The 24,736-nt window shown below is 41.7% G+C and overlaps 1 protein-coding gene across 2 annotated transcripts in view; it reads left to right on the top strand.

The window, feature by feature from the left end:
* The window catches only part of NRG3 (neuregulin 3), a 611,592-nt gene that overhangs the window by 191,359 nt on the left and 395,497 nt on the right, over positions 1-24,736 (top strand). The window lies entirely within an intron of this gene.

Below are 24,736 nucleotides of genomic sequence, written 5' to 3'. Positions count from 1 at the left end.
GGATACTGCTGCATACTGAAAAAAGGTTTGGTCATCTTTTTTGATTTCTTCTCCCACCATTCCTAAGAGGAATGCCTCGGGCTTTTTGGGAAATGTATACTTTAAGATCTTTTTTAGCTCATCATAAACCAACCCCCAAAACCTTTTTACTTCTTCGCAGGACCACCACATATGAAAGAAGTCTCCCTCTTTCTTCTTACATTTCCAGCACGTCTTTTCCCCGGTTTTATACATTTTAGCTAATTTTATTGGGGTGATGTACCACCTGTACATCATCTTTCCCATGTTTTCTCGGAGTCTGACGCAAGCCGAAAATTTCATGTCTTTAGTCCATAGTTTTTCCCATCTTTCATATTCTAGGGGGTATCCTAAATCTATAGCCCACTTAATCATGACGTCTTTGATTTCCTCATCCATTGTATCCCAATCTAATAATATATTATACATTTTAGTTAGGAGTTTTGACTTACCTTCTATTATTTCTAATTGGAATTTAGATTTGTTATTGCTTATTCCGGCTTTTTTATGTTCTCTCCAGACAGCGTTAATTTGGTGGTATTGTATCCATCCCATTAATTTATCTTTTAATTCTTCGTATGGTTTAATTTCCCATCCTTTGTCTGATCTTCTAAGGAGGTCAGCATATGTCCACCTTTTACCTTCCATGTTTAGTTTCTTAGTTATTAGAATATCAACGGGTGACAGCCACCAAGGGGTATCTTTTTCTATTAATCTTTTGCACCTATTCCACACTTCCAACAACGATCCTCTTATAATGTGGTTGGAAAAACCTTTGTGAGTTTTCCCCTTATCCTGCCACAGGTACGCATGCCATCCATGTCTGGCATTGAAACCCTCCAAATCCAGTAGGTCGGTGTTGTCTAGAACTATCCATTCCTTGATCCAGCAGAGGCACGAGGCCTCATAGTATAGTTGTAGGTTTGGGACTGCAAACCCTCCTCTTTCCCTTCTGTCAGTAAGCAACTTGTACTTAATTCTGGCCCTTTTGCCCTGCCAGATAAATCTGGAAAGGGTCTTCTGCCAGTCTTTAAACATTGTCGTACCCCTAACTACTGGAATATTTTGGAATAGGAATATCATTTTTGGAAGGATACTCATTTTGATGGCAGCCATTCTCCCCTCCCAAGAAAGTTGTAATCTACTCCAGCTGTCCAGGTCTTTTTTACACTCTCTCCAGATTCTGTTATAATTGTCTTCCACCAGGTTTATATTTTTTGTAGTAATCCAAATACCCAAATATTTGACCTTTTTCGATGTCATTATCCCAGATTCCAACTCGATTTTGTTTTTTAGTTGTTCGTCTACATTTTTTATCAACATCTTCGTTTTAGTTCTATTCAATTTAAAGCCAGATAGTCTACCAAACGTTTCCATTAATTCAATCACTGTATTAATCATGGCATTTAGTTTACCTTGTGAGTACTACTTAAATATCTTTTAAGAGCCAGTTTCCATAGTAAATTAAATATTTGCTCCGATACCTGTGATTATTTATTGTGATCTTGCAATCTTTGTTCAGTTTGTAGTGCTGGCTAATTATGTTCAGTTGTGTCAGCTAATTAGCTGAAGTAATGATCATTAATTTCCTCAAGTGACTTTAAGGTAGTGAATTGTATATTCATGTTAGATCTAAAGAACACAAGTATAACCTTTCAGTACATCAAACCCTGAATGCCACAATAATATCTGCTGTAGGTTTTAGTTGCCTCAACCCTACAATTCAAAATACCAAATAAATCTAGAGGAGATAAAGATTATCATCAGTTCTGTCATTCAGTTTTCTGGCAGTTCAGAGAGGAGTGGAATTTATGCAGCCCTGAAGGTGTAGGAGGCTATCCAGACAAAATCTGGGATACTTTTTGGGTAGGGTAAGAAGAAGGGATTATAAAACACTTTGGGGAAAGGTTGTAGCTCTGTTGTAGAGCAGATGATTGCATACAAAGCACCCCAGGTTCAGTCCCTGGCCTGGAAGGTAATGCAGGGAAAAACCTATTCCTGAAAGACTGGATAGTCCGTACTGAACTCATAGAATCATAGAATCATAGAATCATAGAGTTGGAAGAGACCACAAGGGCCATCGAGTCCAACCCCCTGCCAAGCAGGAAACACCATCAGAGCACTCCTGACATATGGTTGTCAAGCCTCTGCTTAAAGACCTCCAAAGAAGGAGACTCCACCACACTCCTTGGCAGCAAATTCCACTGTCGAACAGCTCTTACTGTCAGGAAGTTCTTCCTAATGTTTAGGTGGAATCTTCTTTCTTGTAGTTTGGATCCATTGCTCCGTGTCCGCTTCTCTGGAGCAGCAGAAAACAGCCTTTCTCCCTCCTCTATGTGACATCCTTTTATATATTTGTACATGGCTATCATATCACCCCGTAACCTCCTCTTCTCCAGGCTAAACATGCCCAGCTCCCTTAGCCATTCCTCATAAGGCATCGTTTCCAGGCCTTTGACCATTTTGGTTGCCCTCCTCTGGACACGTTCCAGTTTGTCAGTGTCCTTCTTGAACTGTGGTGCCTAGAACTGGACACAGTACTCCAGGTGAGGTCTGACCAGAGCAGAATACAGTGGCACTATTACTTCCCTTGATCTAGATGCTATACTCCTATTGATGAGGCCCAGAATTGCATTGGCTTTTTTAGCTGCCGCGTCACATTGTTGGCTCATGTCAAGTTTGTGGTCAACCAAGACTCCTAGATCCTTTTCACATGTACTGCTCTCAAGCCAGGTGTCCCCCATCTTGTATTTGTGCCTCTCATTTTTTTTGCCCAAGTGCAATACTTTACATTTCTCCCTGTTAAAATTCATCTTGTTTGTTTTGGCCCAGTTCTCTAATGTGTCAAGGTCGTTTTGAAGTGTGATCCTGTCCTCTGGGGTGTTAGTCACCCCTCCCAGTTTGGTGTCATCTGCAAATTTGATCAGGATGCCCTTGAGTCCATCATCCAAGTCGTTGATAAAGATGTTGAATAAGATCGGGCCCAAGACAGAACCCTGTGGCACCCCACTAGTCACTCTTCTCCAGGATGAAGAGGAACCATTGATGAACACCCTTTGGGTTCGGTCAGTCAGCCAGTTACAAATCCACTGAGTGGTAGCATAGTCAAGACCGCATTTTACCAGCTTCTTTACAAGAATATCATGGGGCACCTTGTCAAATGCCTTGCTGAAATCAAGGTAGACTACATCCACTGCGTTCCCTTCATCTACCAGGCTAGGTGGACCATTGATGTGACTTTCATAGAATCATAGAATTATAATGTTGGAAGGGACCCTGAGGGTCATCTAGTCCAACCCCCTGAAATGCAGGAATCACAACACACAGTTGCCCATCCAATTTGCAGTCACGCCGGACTACTTAGCTTTGCAAATGTGCTAGCAGTTTTATTGCTTCACCACAAGGCAGCTTCTCTTTTAATCTATCATCAACATGCATTCTTCTTATCTGAAAGAATGTCTGGTTTTAATAATTGTTAACAGTGTGATGTATTTTATTCTGTTTTTTATGTAGCTTATATTTTCTAATGGCTTTGGCTACACTGAATAAATAAATAAAATAAGTAATAACATGCAAGTAGCATCAAGTGATGATTCATAACGAGCCGCCAGAGATCACAAATGCTTCAAAGCACCTCTTAGTAGGGATGCTCAAGAATTTTGCTCAGTGAGCATTTTGAAGTGAATGATTTATTTGCAGTTCACACAAACTGATTCAAAGCAGGACAGGACAGATTTATGAATGAATGCATGTGAAGCTGACCTGTAGCAGAAATAGACTTATCTGCCCATTCCTATCTCTTGCACATGAAAACAGTTCACATATTCAGCTATGGTTCATTGATAACCGGGCTTGCATCTAGGAGGTTTTCTGTTGGGAGGCCAGAAGTTCTGTGATGATCTGTCTCTACCTTTTGCACTTTTTCTGTCATTCCTGTTGATCTCTGGAAAGACGACAGATATAGTTTCTCTTTTTGGCTTTCTCTGCTCTTTGTTGTACTTCAAGTGTGTTGTTTCTTTTTGAGCTGCGGTGCATAAGCTAAAAGAAAATTACTTGCTTATTGTTATGCAATATTTGTATTTTATTTTATGAACTTTATTGATCATGAGCAGAACACTAGAGTGAGATGTAACTTTTGGAAATTTTGTTTAAAATGTATAGATTCTGAAAGTTCTGTTATTGAGATAAGTGAGCTTGTAATATATGCTTAATTCAGTGCCACATTCAATCTCTTTTCCTCATTTGTATTGTTCACCAGTTGCGTGCCAAGACCCCGTGGCCTCCCCCTTACGTTGAATAATAACATGTGGACACCATATTTTAGGTTAATGGGCAAAATTTAGGCCACAACTTTATTGGTTACAGAATGTGAGCGGTATTGGCTTAGGCATTGGAATTGAACCGACTATATCTGACTCCTGTCCGCCTGCAAGAAGTCTCACCACCAGTAGGGGGAGCCCTATTCATGTACATCAACTCGGAGCTCCCCTAGGGTCACTGGAAGGTTGTCCCATGGCCCTAGCCTCCACCTTGGCTTTGGACAGGAACCACAATCCCCAGATTCCTTTAACGGAATACCCTTTAGAATGGAGGTGCAGGGGATGGCCACACCTCCTCTCCCACGTGGCTGATTTAAAGGGATAAGCCACGCCCTCCGGCCAACTGGATTGGCCAGCCGGGGTCATGACGCAGTGCTTCGCCAGCCCCCACTGTGTGTGGAGGCCACGTGGCCTGACCGCAACACTGCCCCACCCGGAGAAGTGGAACGGCTTTCTTAGAATGTTAGCAAGGACCTTTTTTGAGGTAACCAAGTTAAGATTTGTAGTTGTTTAGTTGTTTAGTCATGTCCGACTCTTCGTGACCCCATGGATCAGAGCACGCCAGGCACTCCTGTCTCCCACTGCCTCCCACAGGTTGGTCAAACTCATGTTCATAGCTTCGAGAACACTGTCCAACCATCTCATCCTCTGTCATCCCCTTCTCCTTGTGCCCTCCATCTTTCCCAACATCAGGGTCTTTTCCAGGGAGTCTTCTCTTCTCATGAGGTGGCCAAAGTATTGGAGCCTTAGCTTCAGGATCTGTCCTTCCAGTGAGCACTCAGGGCTGATTTCCTTCAGAGTGGAGAGGTTTGATCTTCTTGCAGTCCATGGGACTCTCAAGAGTCTCCTCCAGCACCATAATTCAAAAGCATCAATTCTTCGGCGATCAGCCTTCTTTATGGTCCAGCTCTCACTTCCATACATCACTACTGGGGAAACCATAGCTTTAACTATACGGACCTTTGTACTGGAAGTAAACTCTTGGAGATACAGAGAGATGAGCTGGTAATATGGTTCTGTACTTTGAAACAGGTATATCTGAGCTAAGAGGCCTCTGCTTAGTGGTAGTTCTCCATCAACATGATCTGCTGTTGCTATTGTTGCTCCCATGTGACCCCAAAAGAACCTCGGAAGATCTGCAGTTTGTAGAGTAGATCAGCTGATGCTGTGTTTTATACAACTTCCCCAATCCCTTGTCAGCAGCGTCAGGGTTATTGAGAGTTTATTGAGGGACATCTTTTAGAAACCCTCATACAGAGGATCATCGTTCTATTACACTAGCCTGCCACCAAGAAAATGGTGTTGTTATGATCATGAACTCATGTTATAAGAGTAATGACAGAGATGGGGAAAGTGGATTGGGAGAAGCATGGAGATTCATTTTTTAAAAAACGCTCTTTGGAAAGATTTAAAAAATCAGCTGAGTCCAAAGAGAAAAGGATTCAACCATTGTGTCCAGCCAGATAGAGCATAGATAGCAGGCACATGGTGAACATCAAGCAAATGTACTGAGAAAATAATGATGGTGGTGCAGGAGAGCATGGGAAATGCTGTCGATGCAGGACTGATAAAAGAGTTGCTGAGGAAGCTGGAAGGACACTATCAGGCCTGGCAGTCTGGCAGCAAAAGAAGTGCCAAGTAGGCAAGCAGCTGTGGGCAATCTGACAGAACCTTGGCTTTGGTTACAGTTGCTCAGACTGTGAACCCAGATAAGGATGCCAGCAGGATTTTCTGGGCCCGGTACATTGCATATGGGTTGGGCCCTCTGACCCCAAAGAGGGCACTGATTTGCATATGCCTCACCATACGCAACCAGGGAACCAGGCAGAAGGCCTGCTCAGTAGTGGCACCCGCCCTGTGGAAAGCCCTCCCATCAGATGTCAAGGAAATAAACAACTATCAGACTTTTAGAAGACATCTGAAAGCAGCCCTGTTTAGGGAAGTTTTTAATGTTTGATGTTTTATTGTGTTTTTAATGTTCTGTTGGGAGCTGCCCAGAGTGGCTGGGGAAATCCAGCCAGATGGGTGGGGTATAAATTATTATTATTATTATTGTTGTTGTTGTTGTTGTTGTTGTTGTTGTTGTTGTTATTTGCAAATGTGTGTCCTCTTTTGCAAATGGGAGTAGAGGGCCTAATAATACATCAATGGCCACACATGTAATAAAAATGTCTGACAGAATGTGAACAGCTTTTCCATAATTGTGGGTCCACACTAGAAAATGTATAACCTTTATCTGCCTTGTCAATGCGAAACCGAAGCCTAAGCTGCATTCCTGTACCCATTTCCCTGGGAGTAAGCCCTATTAAACACAAAGAGACTTACTTCAGAGTAGACATGTACACCATTGTACTGTAAGCTATCTAGACAGTGATTTTTGACAGAAGCGCCTGGAGGTCCTGCAACACGTCTAAGCTTCTCTGCAAAATTTTTGCATTTTTTGTTTACCATTTGCTGGTAGTGGTAGATTTCTTTAACATCCGCCTGCACTCACTGTGGATTTGCAGAAAACAATTTCTAAGGAGTACTCGATTTCAGATGAATTTATCCCAGGAAAGATACAGCCTGGTTGCTAGGGGGAAAGGAGGAGCAAACTAGACATTTCAAGGCCAGAAAATGAGGCAGAAGCAAGAAAAGTGCCCCAAAGGGAAAGGGGGGGGGAGATAAGCTCTTTAGGACCTCAGGGATTCTTTTTCCTGTTATCAAAACTGCTCCCTTACAATTCACAGCCCTGATTTCATTGATATGTTAAAAACACTGACCAATGGAAGCAGGCAGGCTCATTTCACAGTAATCTCTTAGAAGGGCACCTGCACATTTCTCTTTGTAACTTTCTTTCTATGAGGACTGAATAATTGTTCATTTATTTTTTAAGAAATCTCATAATCTGGGGACCCTGCTGGCTGTGGGTCTAGTACCTCTCAGTGACTCTGGACCTGTATCAGAGGCTTTCCAGAGTGCAGTGAACCTCTCTTGTGTCATCTGATGGCTGATGAACTGGAAGCTGGAGTACCTCCACGCTCTGATTACTTTGAGGTCAGGGAAGCAGCCTGTGGCAATACAGGGAGACAAATTTCATCCCTGAGTCTAAGCCTAGCATGCTGAGTTCTGCCTCTTGTTGTGTTCCTCTGCTGCATCTTGGTAATAGAGTAATCGCAGTAAAATAAGTCATTGCAACTGCTTTAGACTGAAGATAATATGTTTTCCCCAAACCCCCACATTTTTACGAGTGACTTTGATGAATCAACCTGACACCGATATAGAATTTGATAAGGTCAGCCATCACCACTCTCTCTGAAATTACCTGGCATAGCCTTTTGATAGCTCTTGTTAAATTCTTGCATGCAGTGGTCACAGAGGCTGAGAAAGTTGCCTTGGGCGGCTAGAGGATGGTCCTGAGGGCACATTGTTCAGGTTTGTTGCTGAAGCTAAGCAAGTTTTGGCCTGCAAATTGCCTGGGATGAAAGGTAACCAGTAAACCACTCTGGACTCTTTAGTGGGGAAACAGGGCAATCTTCACTGAATTTTGTGTGGGTCAAAGCATCTCCCTGGCATACTTTTGATTCTGCAATTCACATTTAAGTAGACCTAGAGGGTAGTCCTTCTAGAACATTTTCACAAATTGCCACCCACACAACCTCCCCAAATTTCAGGCATTTACAACTTACTGTTTCCCTTCTGGAAACAAAACAACAACTGCAGCATAAAGCACTGAATTTTGTCGTTGGGATGTATTTGACTGTTGTAGTAATGTTGGTTGGACAGTGTTCTCAAAGCTATTAACATGAGCTTGACCAAGCTTCAGGAGGCAGTGGAAGACAGGAGTGCCTGGCATGCTCTGGTCCATGGGGTCACGAAGAGTCGGACACGACTAAACGACAACAAGTAATGTTAGTGTTTTTTCAGAGGAAAAAATAGCCAGGGACAGGTCACTGAAGACCACCAGAGTCAAATCATAACTCAGAGCAGCAGTTTATGGATCCCTTGGGGAGAAATGGTGTAATATAAATTCTGTTGTTGTTGTTGTTGTTGTTGTTGTTGTTGTTGTTTAATATGTGTTTCTCTATTAGTTTGTCTGTGGGGTGGGACAGTGATCTTTAGTTGCAGAAACATGCTAATACCAGGCAAGGGAAACTCCAGTTGCAATACATAATATTTTAGGCAGATTATCATATGAATTGTTGTGGCTGCAATGTAGGACCAAATTCACTCTAAACAAAGCAAGTAAACCATAATATATTGTTATAATGGTTTTACTGTTGTCTCATTTTCTCTAATTACAGCAATCTCAGTGATGATTGGAGGGGATTAATAATTAAGTATGGCAAGATTTCATTTTGTTCTCTTTTAGTCCTTAAATTAAAGATTTACATAGTTTGCAATATTTAATTAATTACCCTTACGAGATTCATGAAATAAAAGCATTTAGATCTAACATTATATTGTCTGCTTGGTCCTCAAATGTTAGGAGCCTGTGGGAACCAATCATGATTACATAAAAGAAGGGAAATGAAAGATGAATGAAATAGCTGAAGTAGCATATTAGAGGATTCCAGATATAAATTTTGAGCCCATCCAAAGCCAAAGGCTTCAGGACAGAAGCAGTGTGTAAAATTATCCTAGGATCCACAACTGCAATTTGGCTATCACTGTTACGTTAATATGTGGGTGAATGTTGGTTTGCCACTATCCAAAAACTCAAGAGAGACACCAGGGACTTTGATGGTAACCAAAATGATGGTCAGCACTCAACCGTGTATATCTGTCAAGCAGGAACATTCACAAAATTAAGAACATTCTCTATAATAAATATGTAAAAACAGGGTAACAGTTTTATATTTTGCTGATCTTTGGTGTCATTCCATAACTTGAATTTCAAGACAGTGACTTATCCAGATAATGTCAGATTGGTATAGTTGAGGGTATTTATGAGTTAGAGGACTATGATGGGACAGATTATTGTTATTCTGTCTAGGAGGGTGGCACATGTACTTCCAACAGTTTAACAATGGAATTTCATTCCTCAAATTTCTGATAGCTGGAACACTCTTTTCTCTGAATTAAAATGGGAGACACAATAGATTACCCTCATGGTCCCTTCCAACTCTACAATTCTATGATTCAATAAATTTCACGTACACCTAGAAAGTTGCTTTTGCATGAATCACTGTTTTGGATATCTTTCCTCTGACCTTAACTTCTGGTCTTTCTCCGCATGAAGAATAGTTGGGCAATGAATTGATACGTCAAAATTATCCACCACAGCAGAGAGAGACATTGGAGGGAGGCTATTGAGTATGCGCCTGTGTCTACTGTGGTCACACAATGTTACATATACATAAGTGTGCAAGTACGATCATTGTTAGCAATGTGAGTTTCAGCAATCACACACTGACACACAGCTAACCAAAAATAAATTAATCGGGTAAGTAGACAGGGAAACTTGCAGCCACATCGGGGGGGGGGGGGGGCACAAAAGAACTGAGTTAAACATGCAAAAGCCCAAACTTTGACCATGTACTAGTAGGCCTGCACTGTTTCAACACTATGTTTGGTCTTCCTGTCTGTCTCTTTCCCAAGGGCCATTCCCATAAAGGTTCTTTGCCTAGCAACAAACTAAGGCTATGTTTGCTTTCAAACTGATTCTTCTCCATCTCTTGAATGCATCACCAGCCCTCCAGAGCAGCTCTCAGGCTATCATCCTTTCTCTTCCCCTCATTTCTGCGGGATAACAACCCTACTCCCTAGGTCAAAGATGCAAGCCATAGCAGGGCCTGTTGGGAAATATATTTGTAAGACTCCACAGTCATATAACATATATATACATTTGTGCTCAGACGATGGCCAATACTCTTGAGAAGTATGGCTCTACACTCTCCTATTGTACCTGAATAATTTTGATGCCAATTCAAAGAACAAGCTTGACTGTATAATAAGCCAGCCACTGGTCTGCAGCCACCATATGCATTTTTACGCTGAGAAACCACTATTACTGTCTGCAGACAGGGATTTTCTTTGCCTATGGACAACTGTTTGAGGGTTTTGATTCAGAATTAATACATTTCTCCAGGAATGACTGAAAAAAACCTTTGGCAGTTTCAAATTTAGTCTCATCTTCTAGGCAGTCAGGATACCAATGTAGGTGAACAGACAACATCATTTTGTCATTTTAAAAAGAAAGAGAAATTACTAGACAACTAAGTAAATGCAGTATCATAAATTCTGATGTCAATAAAAGAGCAGTTGCTATGGATTTGTCTGCTTGTACTTTCATAATGAAGGAGCTGGAACAAGTTGACCACATTTGCTTGATTGCATCTTAAGGAGTGAAAGCAGACCTGATATATTATATATACACTTCAATGTTCCCCACTTTCCTCATAAGAAGGTTTCTGAGCCACTCACTTTGCAGGGTCTAGTTTCCTTGTGATTTGGATCAGATACTTATGGTATTGTGTAATATATATCAATTTACATGTATACAAGTATAGCTGGGATAGAGCTGCAGACTACCGCCCAGGAACAGTGCAATATCAAAAGACACATTCCTGAAGTCTTCCAAAGCTCTTTGCTATCAGCCCGTTGCAAAATCTAGAGTTCTACCTCCTTCTCCAGCTACAGCACAACTGCCAAACTGTTGTTCTTCAGCCCCCATTCAAGCCAATGTGGTAAATCTGGTAACTAGTAACCCCCAGCCAATGAAAACCACCAACACTCACTTAAGTAAGCATCTTCTATCCATTCATCACTGTCAACTACACTGACAATATTTATTCTCACTTTATGACCATAGCAGTATGCATTTTTTAGGGGAGCGACTCCAATGTGATTTTTCCCATGCTGTCTAGCAACATAGGAAGATTTCATGGGCAGAAACTACATTGTTAGTTTCATGCATGTGATATTTTCAAATAAGCCCAGAACAGTGTATAATCAGCTCTGTAATGTGCTGAGTGATGTACAAATTGTTCCAGAATCTCTTTTTCTTTTCTTTTTTGAAAACTGCAAATGAGACAGAGTTCAGTTATTCTCCCTTAAGTTTCTGATTATCAGCTGAGTGGTGACACGTAACAAACTTACGCAGTTTCCACTGTAACCAAAGCAGCCTAGTGTCAGACTGCAGAACTGCACTATAAGTCTCCCATTGGGCAATATGTCTCAAGATGTTTGTGGTTCATCAACCAGGAACAGTCTGCTGAGGTTGCCATGTCATTATTTCTGATTGGCTCATCCAGAGTGTTGACATAACTGGATATGCTAGGTCATAAAGCACTCTGCTCTCATAAGTAGGCAAGTAGGCATAGTCAAGATCCAGTTGATCAGAGCTACTGACTCCTTCTTAGAGCTTTGCTTCTTTCAGCCTTGTCACATCCAATTTGTCTCCCAGCTGCTCTGTCGAGATCTGCTTTCTTGACAGTCCTCTTACATGCCTTAGCCTGCATTGCTGATCAATTAACCTAGTCTGGAATCATGACCTTGGAGCTCTTACAGGAGTGGTGAGCATTAGACAGTCCCTGGCCCTTCTCACTATGCCTGTCTTGTTCCAAACTTGACCCCTAGCCTAGATGTTGTTCACGCTATTATTATCTGGATACTCCCCTTATATTCTGTCCATGAAGTTGTGTTCCAGCTCCAGGGCCAAAGACAGTGTTGTGCTGGATCTTCTTCTTCTTCTTCTAGATGTTCTTGGTATACAAAAGTATGAGCAATCTCTCTCTCTTTCTTTTCCAAATTACATTTTTACAGATCAGTTTCATTTGTTGAGATGTTAGTGTTACATTAGAAAGAAAAAGGGGGAAAGAGGTGGAAGGGGGGGGGGAATGTGAGTAGGGTGGGGTCAGGTGGTGCTGTTTCTGTTTTACTTAATATATGTGTGGGGTTTTGTGTCAGTGTCACTTGTGCAGGTTCTCTGCTATTTGCTTGTGTTCCTTTGGTGGTGAGAGAGGTTGGGGTTGGCCTAGAGTGTGGTTGGGCATCCTTGGAGTTGAACAGTGTTCTCTGTTTAGCCAAATAGAAGCTGATATCTCTATCATTTGCTGCTATCTAATAAATATTGTTATACAAAGAAGAAGCAGAAAGATCTTGTGAGTTGCTACCACTCAGCTCTCTCTGAGAAACTAAAACCATATGAAAAGGGATATGCCGCTGGTATGCTCTGACTACTAGGAGTAGGCAATGCTTTGTCACACAAGGGGAAATTCAGCCTTGCAATAATTTTAACAAGCTCTCTGATGAGAATAGGCAAAAAATCCACTAGTGGCATTCTAATTACTCTATAGCAGTGACCACATGGCAAGGATCATAGAACTTTCTTAGCGCATGTTTATAGAGTATAAAGGTCTTCTTTTGTCTCATTTTAATCTATGTTGCCTGCAATGTGGGGCATGTTTCAAATAATACATTGTCCACTACATTATATTATTGTCTACATGAAGCTTTGGGTACTTTTTAATAGTGGAAATGGTGCAAAGTGGTGGCAGCGAATAAATGTTGTAAAACAAAAGATGCAGCAGTTATGCAGAAGCTCTTAGACCCATGACTATACTGCTTTAAATTCTTCCTTTTCATGAACTGTCACTCTTTCCAGACTTGCACTTCCACTTTTCCTTTTCCCTTTTTAAGTGCTAAATGTTTTAGTTTAGAGGCTGACATAGTGAATGGCATAAATCCACAAGCGAGTCTCTGCATTTTCGAAGCTGTCTCGAAGCATTTTACTTAGAGTTTTAAGTGCTCTATGAAATCTAAAGACATTTTCATAACATAAGAGCCTCTGATTTTTATAAGCACTTAGAGGTATGCTGCTGGCTAAATCAACAGTGCTGACGGAAATGGAAGAAAATAAGCTTTTGTCACTTGCCAATGAAAGAATATTTAAGATTAAAGGAGGGATGAACACAAAACGGAATGCTGAGTTTTTCTCAAGTACTCTAGTACACTAGAGGCATAGTTATACTACAGACTTAATTTGGTTTATCAGTCACTCTCTCCAGCGTGTTAGGCAGAAACTCTTGCAGCTCTGCAAGATGCTTTAAACTGAAAATATTTGGGACATTCATCAGCGTACAAACCTCGCTCCCTGCCACTGAGTTACCGCCTCTCCCAAACACTACCGACCCACGGCCCCTATAAATTTCAATATGGTAATATAATATAAAGTTGGTAGGCTATGGAAATTTTCAGCACAAAAAAGAAAGCAGCTAAATGCCATTTTATAAAATAAATAGTGGTTCAAATACAAAGCAATTTAATAATAAGGTTAAGAAGATTCTTATATGTAGGAGCTGACTTTCCAGCTAAGGTGGGGGGACGACACTTTGGAATTGTAACACCTGCTAATCGCTTATTTGAAGAACCTTCTTTGATTTTATTTATCAGTGCCAATGTATTAATGAGTTTATGTTCATTGTATTCCATTCCTGTATTGTAAGGTCTTGTTTATGGTATGGATGGGATATTAGACAGTGCATGCTGTACTGCCAGAATCCCATAAATGACAGGTGAGATTTCAACTTGCAGTTCTGCTACAATGAAATTTCATGGCAGTTGACTGAAGAAGGAAAAATGTTTCTATTTTAGGAAATGGAAAAGAAGAAGAGCAGGGCTTATACCTAAAATAGGAATTGTTCTGTTATCGTTGTTCTTGACAGACTTCTCTGGTTTCCCCAGTATATTGAGATTGTCATATTGATCATTGATCAGCAACCCAGACTGGTGTTAGACCACACAAATATGTTGTTTAGAGAGGATATTGCTAAGCATAGCACTGCTTCCTTTGTTTCCTTGGATAATGTTAAGCAAATAACATCAATTAGCAAATTGATTGGCATGGTCTCTAATTGCCTTCCGGTAATTCTCTTTGCCTGTTTACAAACAGGAGAGTCTTAATGCTTAGGATCCGGTATTTGGTAAATTAAAATTATGCTCAAAGCAACCACTTATTGTTGTTGTTTTTTATCTCAGAGTTTTTGTTTTCTGTAAGCTAAGGCTCAGATAAATTCAGGCTTCACAGTAGATTGTTTTAATAAGCAAAGTCTTGCAAATTGTACAATGTTATGGTGTTGGTTGCCCACGTAGCGATGGAAATAATATGGAGGATACACTTGGGAAATTCTGGGCATGGTTACAACTGTGACACAAATTTGCCAAGGGAGCCTGATCCCAGGGGAATGGGCCTTGGGTAAAAACTTGATTCATTAGTAGTGATGGAGAGATTCTCATGGGGCTGAGCTGCATTCACATATATCCAGGACAGATTTGGTCTCCCCTCCCTAAGCAATTAGTGTGGTGCTATTACAGGGATTTGGTGCAAGGTGTGGCAGTTCAACTTCAGCATACCTCTCATGCAGGGATAGATAATTAAAATAATAATGCCAGGACTGCCTTCAGATGTCTTCTAGAGGTTATATAGTTATTCATCTCCTTGACATCTGATGGGAGGGCGTTCCATAGGCTGGGTGCCACTACCAAGAAGGCCCCCAGGCTGTTGGTAGGTGGAGCCAGAGCAAAAAATGTGGGTGGGGCCGCAGATGCAACTCTTAGCCTTTGTACACAAGGCCTGAAGTTGCTGGATAACCAATCAGATGGCTGAAGCAGCTAGCTGTCAATGCATTCTGAACCTACTTTTTGAGCCTTTGCCAAGAGCCCTGGATTGAACTAAGATTGTCCAACCATAGGTCGCAGTGAAACTCAGGAGATAGCTTCTCTTTACCCTCCCTTATTTGGGACAAGTGTCTATATTAGTGTCTTGCTCATCATTTTCTCTCAACCATTATTTCTCTAATCTTACTGTCTCTGAAACCTCCTGTTAGTCCAGTTATTTCATAGAATCATAGAATCGTAGAGTTGGAATAGACCACAAGGGCCATTGAGTCCAACCCCCTGCCAAGCATAACCCCCCTCCCCCGTGTTTAGGCCTTAATTGCAATCTTCCTGACTCCCTAACATTTCCCTGAATTTCATATAATGCATATCTCCTGCTATTTATAGGACTCTTAACAGGACTTGTTTATGAGCAATGTGAATCTTTGAAAGAGTCAGTATTTTTTGCCCATTTGTATGAAAAGGATAGAGGGAATAAATTGGCAATGTAACTGAGAGTGGGGCTTGGAAAAACATTGAGATGCCTGAGAGTAGATATGTCTTTGATGAACTGTGGAGGGAAAAGATGGAAAGTGTAGAGAGACCTTTAGAAGAGCTGGGAGGAAAATTTGGGTAGAAGAGAAATGGATTAGGAATGGAAGAAACTGTGTACACACTGTGTTGTTAAAGCACATTCAAATCACATTTCCCCCACCAAGGAATTCTAGGTAATGCGGTTTGTTTAGGGTTTTGAGTTGTTAAATAAAGCTTTTGAGTAAATGTGTTTTTAATATATTTTTTTAAGAGTTGTTGCTCTGTGAGGGGTGAACTGCAAGGTCCAGAATTCTTTGAGGGGTTAAATGTCCTTTAATGGTATAGTGTGTGGGTAGCCCCATTAGAAAATTTAACAAGTGGTATTGGAAAAGTGGTATTATACCGACAAAAATAGAGTGGCTTGCCAAATTATTGGAGTACTGCAATATATCCAGAACAATGGGAGAAATTGGAAGGATCTCAAAAGAGAAGATAGACAGGGACTGGAAGGTGTTTAAAGGATACTCGCAAAACCATATTGAAAAATCAGAACTCCTATTAGAATAAACAAGTTCCGTTTTAAATACTGGAATACTAAATAAGATGGATAACAATGTGTAATAGAAAAAGAAGCATGAAATTAGGTTAAGGGTGTGTGAAAGAAAGTAATAGAAGTGGAAAGAAATTGCAATTGAGTAGATTGGAAGTCTAACACAAAGGTGGGGTGAGGGGTGGTGGATAGTGATGGGAAAAGGAATTATCTGTGGGATTGAGTGTAGGTATGTTTGAACATTTTTAAGGATTGTATGAAATGGATGTTGTATATTCGCAATATGTGTGTATTAATGCTGAATTATTTTAACAATAAAAACTTTTCAAAAAAATAAAAATAAGAGGTGACTAACCTAAGTTAAGTGATCTTGAACATGGCGTCCATTTTCTGATGACATTTTGAGGCAAAAGCCTGCACATAAGAAATATTTGCTGTTACTGTGTTCTAGAATCACGTGTGGAACTAGGATTTTTAATTCTCTCTCTGCTGATAATATTATTGCTATTCACATCAACCAGTGGCTGTTATATTTCATGCATGTGTTTCCCATTAAAAATATCAAATATAAACAGAAAATTTAACAAGTAACTTTGTGGTGCAACGCCTTCTCGGTACTTTTATGAAAAACGTCACATACTCAAGCCATGGTGCCTCAGAGAGCACATAGCTGCTTGATTGGAAAGGGATATTTATCTTCATTAGGAGATATGTAGCAGCCACCTTTGCTGTGGCAGTAAGCGAGCCAAAACTGAGGAATGACCAATGCAGGAGGAATACTTTAAGAAACTGAGAAAAATGAAATCTATAACCTGAGTCACAAAAATACCCCCCTCCCGTTTAAGAAACCCTCACATTTTTCAGACATAACGAACAAGTACAAATTGTGCAGAAGGTAATCAGGAAATGATGCGATTGCCATGGCTTTTATTTTACGCTTGTCCCAATCCCTATCTGAACCTCTACAGACATGTGCCTGAGGAAGGAGCTCGTGGTCCAATGTCTGAGCTGGCACCCTCAAATCTGCCATCACCGAAGCCCAACTTATCAGGCTCCCATGTTTGCTGAACTGTGCAGTGAGTGTGCTAAGTGAGGGGCCAGTAAAAGACCAAAAAAGCACTCATCTTCAGGCTGGTGCGGAGATGACCCTTGAATTTATCAATGATAAATGATACACTGAGTTGCAGGCTGCAGGAGGAACAGATGGGGAGCTCGGTCAAGTTCAGGGCTCATAGTAGACTGCTGGACATCAGAGACCATTGCACCTGAGGCACTTGAACAGGAGCCCCCAGGGGATCTTCTCAGGCCATCAGAGCCTACAGGGCCAGAGTGCAGACCCTCACCTTCCTCTGATCATGAAGAATCAGATGCCTCCTTGTGTACATTACCAGTCTAGCGGTACAGGGAGTGGTGGTGGGGTGCTATGGAATGGAGAAAGCTTCCCCATATTCAAGCCAAAGGGTCAGGCCTTTGAGGCTCCAGAGCTCTCTAAAAAAGGAGCTTAGTCTAGAGCAGAGGCTTTAAAGGCTCACCTGGGGGTGATCCATTGTGCTTTAGCTACTGGCCTATTGTGTGGTACCTGATGTAGAACACCCTTATAATATGGGTATTTCTCCTAATAAAAATCCCCCAGCAAGTTCCATATGAGATGTCTCATGACCCAATGAAATTTGTAGCAAAATCAGGGGTGCGAGTTATTTCCCTGTGATTAATAATTGTTCTCAATGTAATCTTACCTTCTTGGATAAGATCTGAAGGTAAAGGCTGTAGACTGCAGTTACTGCCGTACACTGTTCTCTACAGCAATGTCTTCCATAATGGCTAACCCGCTATCACTTCTTTGTATTTCCTTTCAAATCTCTCCTCAAGACCCACTTCTTCCATGATGCAGTAGTTTAACCCCTTATATAGTCTTCCTCTCCAGCTGAGCATATGACTTCATTTGCTCATATTTGCCCAGTTTTACTGTTGCCTCTGCCATTCCTTTGTTGTTGTTTTTGTCAACATGCAGACTGTAAGCTCCTTGGGGCAGGGACCTTCCTTCTTTACTATGTTGCTCTGCAAAGTGCTATGTGAAATGATAGAGGTCTGTAAATGAACAACAGCTTGCATTTATGAAAGAGTCACCACAACTAAACACTGTATCATTTCACCTTGTGGTTTTCCGTGGAATCCTGTGGGCTACTGAATAATCAAGTGAAGTTAAGAAATGCCCATATCCATGTGAACAAACCACTGGAGAAATATTTATGCAAAGGGTTCGTAACTTGCTTTATTTTTTGTGTCCTGCCCCTTTTTACAGGACGTAGTATTGTCTTTTTCTCGTGGTTTTTTTTTTTATTATTATTCTTGCAACCCTCCCACTATTTAACTATATATGTGGTTTATCTTTGATTTGGTAGTCTGGTATTAGCTTCTCTTACTGTGCTCAAGTTGGCTACTGCTGCCTTTCTTTTTTCATCTAATTAAATGCTCTAATTACATGCTAGATGCTTAACTCTGGCCATTGGCCTTTATTAATACCTCTCAGAACAGATGATTGTTTAGTTACATAAGGAGATGCTGCCGCTGTTGCTGCTTGCTGCTGTGGCGTGCGCATTATCCCCATCAATTGGGGTGAGCTGGGTGGTAGCTTCTCCAGTTAGCAAAAGGCCAGTGATGAGAACAGGATTGTGTGATCTGGGTCAGAGATTTAGCAATTTATTCATCACAATTGCAAAAAGCTGTCCACCACTCACTGTAGATCAGAGGCACTGTGAGAGATGGTAATGCATAATGCCTATTGAGCATCCATGGACGATTCTAATCTGCCTGACCACATTTCTGTTCTGCTTGTGACTTGAGGGAAATCTTAATTACTTTTTGTAATAGAATGCAGACCATATTTGTGTGGCGGTGCATGTGTGTGTGAGCAACTGGCATTCATCTTACTAATAAGGTTACACAAGCTAAGGAAGCCAAAATGCACTTGTCCCTGCGATCTTTACTAGGAAGAGGCCCTATGTTCTGGGATGTATTTTACGTGCTGGTGGGGGTACTCAGTGTGGTACCCTCCAGATATTGTTTGACAACAGCTCCAGCCAGCATGGCTAATGTTCAGGGGTGATAGGAGTTGTAGCCCAACATTTGGAGAGCACCACATTGGTTAGTCATGTTTTACACATTAGAGCTACAGTACTGTTGTTGGCATTAACAATATTTATTGATAAGCCAAGTGAAGTCATGGTCTCCTAGCCAATGACTGGTGCTGGGTCCTGATGAAAAGAAGTGAGATTCACTCAGATTCTGCATTGATTCAGTCCCTGGCTTCCTGAATTTTGTCGGTAGTAAAACTTAGTTTCAGAACTGAGCAAAATGTTTCAAAACATGCTGTCTGGGCTTGGAGCAATCAGCCCAGACATCCTTTCTGGTCAGATTCATGTGGTAGAAGAGAGTTTAAAAAGAGCTCTTTGCTAACCCTTGCTCCCCATATGAGGGATTGTCACCTCAGTATGTCTGGCAAAACAGCTTATTCTGTGGTCTTAACCCCTTGATGCATTAACAAGAGCTAAGCATTCTTGCTTTATGAGGCTGGATTTATCCCCCAAGTTCCTTCTCAGGCAAATATGACAATTTTTGCAAATCTTTAAAGCAGGCATAGGCAAACTTGGCCCTCCAGATGTTTTGGGACTACAACTCCCATCATCCCTAGATAATAGGACCAGTGGTCAGGGTTGATGGGAGTTGTAGTCCCAAAACATCTGGAGGGCCGAGTTTGCCTGTGCCTGCTTTAAATGGAGCAAATAAAAAACTGCTTATATGAAATGTTGATGTCTCCCTTCAGGATACAGCAACGTGCACACACCATATTCTCATGTGAAGGAGTGTCACTGACCATGAGCTCCTGAGCCCTTCAGTTCATTTCACCATCCTCATTCACATCAGTGTTTTATAGGTGGTTGATGGTCACAGTAAGGGCATGTATTATTCTCCCTTACCATTAGGACAGTTCACATGATCACAAGGCAGGGGGCATGGATAGGACTTTCTTTAAGGACGTCTCTGCTTAGGGAGGCCAGCTGTTGATGTCTTTTAGAATACAGATGTTCTTTTGTTCGTTCTGAGAGTCTGGTGGCTTTTACTTGCTTTGGTTGGGTCATATTGGTTGGCTGATAAATTGTGTGGGTTTAAATATTTACAAAAGTTTTGTTCTTTTATATTATTGCTAGCTGTCAAGAATCCATGTTGCCTTGGTAGCATATTAAATATAGTCTATTAAATACCTTCAGTTTTAATATAAAATAATGAAAGTGTCATCTGCAGTCCTGTGAACTATACAGTAAAAATGAGGATGTTGGAGACTACATTGCTGATGGACTTGCATGACACCCCCCTAGATTGTAACCAATCATCCTAAATTTGTGCTCAAGCATTTGTGACAGATAAGAGTGTAGAATTTCCAGCAGCAACTGAAATCATTCTTTCATTTATAAACAGCTATTTTAAGGGAAGTTTAAACTTCGCAGTGCTATTATCCTCCATTTCAGTTGCAATGTGGTTTTGGGCTAAACATAGGGAGCAAAATAAGAACAAGTAGGGGGCCCTCCCTCCTTCTATCTCAGCCAATCCTGTATTTCTCAGCCAGAGAGCTTGGCAGAAAAGAGAATAAATGAATAATAATTCACTTCAAAGAGGTTGTATAAGATGAGAGATTTCCAAGTTATTAACGCTGAGAAGTTGATATGAATCAGCTCCAAGGTAGGGCTCTCAAGATCTGTGCCAGATGGACAATGGGAATTGTTTGTTTAAATTCCTTATAATAATCTATCTTCCTAGCTGGCAAGGGAAACTCTGGTGGATGATCTGTCTGATTTAGTGCTTAAGAGCTGCATTAAAGAAGCTTCCCAACAGAGCCGCTGAAAGCTTCTCTCCTCCAAGTGCTGTGCTTCACAGAGTCTCAGTGCCCGAAGCAAGAAGAAATCTACGTAAACAAAACCTGCTGGGCCAGGACAGTATCTCTTCTGTAGCATGGCTGTTGATGAAACCACAGAAGTCCATAGAACCATAGAATTGGAAGGGACCCCAAGGGCCATCTACTCCAACCCCCTGGAATGAAAGAGTCTCAACTAGATCATACATGACAGGTGGTCATCCAAAGTCTGCTTGAAAGCCTCCAAGAAAGGAGAGTCCACCACCTCTCATGGGAGTCTGTTCCACTCTCAAACAGCTCTTACCATCAGAAAGTTCTTCCTGATGTTGTGCCTCGGTTGTTCTGCGAAGGCTGTTCCACACATGCAAACCATCACTTTAGGTTGCTGGCATTGAGTGATGAGCATGCATGTATGAAAATGACCCTTAAGCTTTGTGCAGACTCCCCTCTGAGCAGTAGAAGCTTTGGGTTTTTTTGTTGCACACCAGGCAACTCCCACATCTTTATTTGCTGAGCCATTTCTTTTGCCTACCTTCTGCTTTACAGGAGTGAAAAAGGAAAGGAGTCTATCCATCATACACCTTCCGAAAAAGGAAGGTAGAAAAGCAGGTGCTACCTCGCCCTTTGCTTTCCTGCTCCGAAAACCAGAAATGAACCAGCAAACATTCAGGCTGGTCTCTCCTCAGTTAGATGGCAATCCTGTTTCAGTAAAGGACTTCTTCTTACATTTGACACAGACTTTCTAATGTTACTAGAGCAGGAAGCATGCAGCAATGTTTTTCTATGCTAAGGTTATACAATACAATACGATACGATAATCTTTATTGTCATTGTCCATTACAGAACAATGAAACTGAAAAAAATCTACACCAGACTTTCAAAAACCAACAAGCCTGCTATCCCAGCCTGGTTAACCTCCTAAAAACTCTGATACCTCCTAATTAAATACAACATACTCCCCCAGAGACTACCTTACACTGCGTTTAAAACCAAAAGCGCATTTGGACAAAAACTGTTTCTCAGGCGGCTAGTCCTAGTCTTTATAACCCTGTACCTTCTTCCAGAAGGCAGAAGCTGAAAGAGATCATTTCCGGGGTGCGCACTATCCTGCACTATCTCTGCAGCTTTCTTATGACACCTGGAAGCATAGATTTGATCCAAGGTGGGAAGAGTGCACCCAGTTATTCTCTCCACAGTCTTTACAACCCTGGACAGCATTGTTTTCCCCCTGACCGTGCAGCTTCCAAACCACACACAGAGACCATAAGTTAATACACTCTCAACAGTACAATGGTAAAATGTCAGAGCGGTCTCAGTTTGACACACTGCCAATGAACTAAAGAATTATGGGCCCTCATACAAGGCACCCTCCTTCCAAGGCACCTAACCTTGGGTGCTGCATGCAAACTGAATGAACATCATGATGCTGTGAGGCAATGGGCCTTCTGCTGATTCCATGGCCCAAACAGTGCCCAAGCTTGCCACCCTCTTACAGATGCCTGGCTGACATGTTCATACAGTACATTTGCCATGTGCAATTATGGGAATCGTTCTGGGTCTAGTCTAAAAGGACAGGGAAAGATTATACAAACCTTGTTCATCAGGATGTTTGGGTGAGATCCTGTTACCTATGTAACCACCTATGTAAATCCACAATATTGTGTAGTTTACATGCTTACTCTCACCCCCAATTGCTGCTTTGTTTTAAGTTTTCTGTATCTATTATGATCAATGTATTGAAATAATACACAGTGAGAGAGAGTGTTTTCTCTTTACATATTCGTGGCTGAGATAACACAAGCTCATTTCTTGTTTGATGCATATAAAGTAAGTAGGAGAAACTGGATTCTAATCGCCATCCATATTGTTCATTCTTTTATTTAGATTTATAGACTCTCCTATTCCCCGGCGGCCATGGTGGCATTATTTATGCCATTATTTTTGTATCCATTTCACTGCTGTTCTCTGCATTGCCAAACCCCATCTTCCATAGCTTTTGCTGCCACACAAATGATAAAGAGATAGAAATAATATAATAAAACATGAGGTATGGTGAGTTTATTGCAGTTTCCTGGCAGCACTTAATTAAAATTCTGTTTGCAAGTTGATTGTGATCTGTATTTACTCGGTACAATTCCTTAATACAGTTACAGCTCCGATTGCTGCCTTCACAATGGCCCCAGCATGCACAACAGCATATCCGTATAAGGGGGAATAGGTGTGTGTGTGTGTGTGTGTGTGTGTGTGTGTGTGTATGAGAGAGAGAGAGAGAGAGAGAGAGAGAGAGAGAGAGAATTCAGCACATTCAGCTTTAAAATTGGCTGGGTAGTTTAAGGGAGACTGCCTAGTCCAGCTACCCCTCCTCCAGTTTGTGTTATTGCAATGGTGTCCATAAGCAGCACTTAAATGGGGGGGGGGAGGTTCTTTGGTCACCTCCTTGCACACCACAAGACTTCTTTCATGTAATGTGGAAATGGGACACGTGCTGTACCCTGGCTCATCCTCTTCTCTCCCCCTGTAGCAGATCAATGCCTGGGAGTCCAAAGCCATGATGTTGGAGTATAGTCATCTGTTGAGTCTTTATATGATAGTATCTTCCATGAGTGGTGGTGGTGGTGGTGCTGAGTGCATCTCCGCTACCCCCCCCCCCGACAGTGTTGCCCCTAAGTGCTACCATAACATGGGTCAGGTGTCGCCAACCTTTTTTGGGTCACGGGGCACAGTTTGGATTTTAAGAGAGTGCTGAGATTTACAAAATGGCTGTCCCATGGGCCTTTGGAGTGAGCGCCAGGCTCAGAGGGCTAACAACAGTAAAATAATACAACATTCTAAAATCAGTTCATTACAAAATCAGTTCAAATCAAATTAGTGGCAACCATTGGGCTAGAGTTCTGTGAGGACTGCCAAAGAAGGGGGTCAGGCTGTGCCCTGGCCAAAGGCCTGGTGGAACAGCTCTGTCTTGCAGGCCCTGCGGAAAGATGTCAAGTCCCGCAGGGCCCTAGTCTCTTGTGACAAAGCGCTCCACCAGATTGGAGCCACAGCTGAAAAAGCCCTGGCTCTGGTTGAGGCCAGCCTAACTTCTCTGTGGCCTGGGACCTTCAGGATGTTTTTGTTTGAAGACCGTAAGTTCCTCTGTGGGACATACCAGGAGAGGCGGTCCCATAGGTACGGGGGTCCTAGGCCGTATAGGGCTTTAAAGGTTAAAACCAGCACCTTAAACCTGATCCTGTACTCCACCGGGAGCCAGTGCAGCTGGTATAGCACTGGGTGAATGTGATCCCGCGGCGAGGACCCCGTAAGGAGTCTGAACCCACTGGAGTTTCTGGGTCAGTCTCAAGGGCAGCCCCACTTAGAGTGAGTTACAATAATCCAATCTGGAGGTGACTGTCGTGTGGATCACAGTGGCTAGGTCACGGCAAGAGAGGTAAGGAGCCAACTGCTTAGCAACTGAACATAAAAATAGTAAAGAACAGCAAAAACAAACAAAACAAACTAACAAAAATGAAATGAAAACAAGCAAACAATATCAATAAAAAAACTTATACAGAACATATAATAAACAATGTATATACAATATTTAAGTTCTTCTTTCCTAGTTCCGTGATTTCTTAAGGAGTGCCTGAAAATCAGCTCCGGCATGGCAGGATGCAGGCCTACTGCTCTTTGCAAAGTTCTTGCATTCTGAAGAGTGCGAGATGGAACAATGAAGCAGAACCCTGGGGCCTCATTTGATTAGCAGGATGTCTGTCATCTTGGTGGGTGGGGCTTTTGTGTTGTGTTCCGGAATTGGTCCCTCCCTTCAGGTGTTCAGGGAAGTTCAGTTGGAGC

This window comes from Podarcis muralis, chromosome 6, assembly GCF_964188315.1.
Source record: "Podarcis muralis chromosome 6, rPodMur119.hap1.1, whole genome shotgun sequence".
NCBI lineage: Eukaryota > Metazoa > Chordata > Lepidosauria > Squamata > Lacertidae > Podarcis > Podarcis muralis.
The sequence above is the reverse complement of the archived record's forward strand: the minus strand, read 5'-3'. Positions and strand labels throughout refer to the sequence as shown.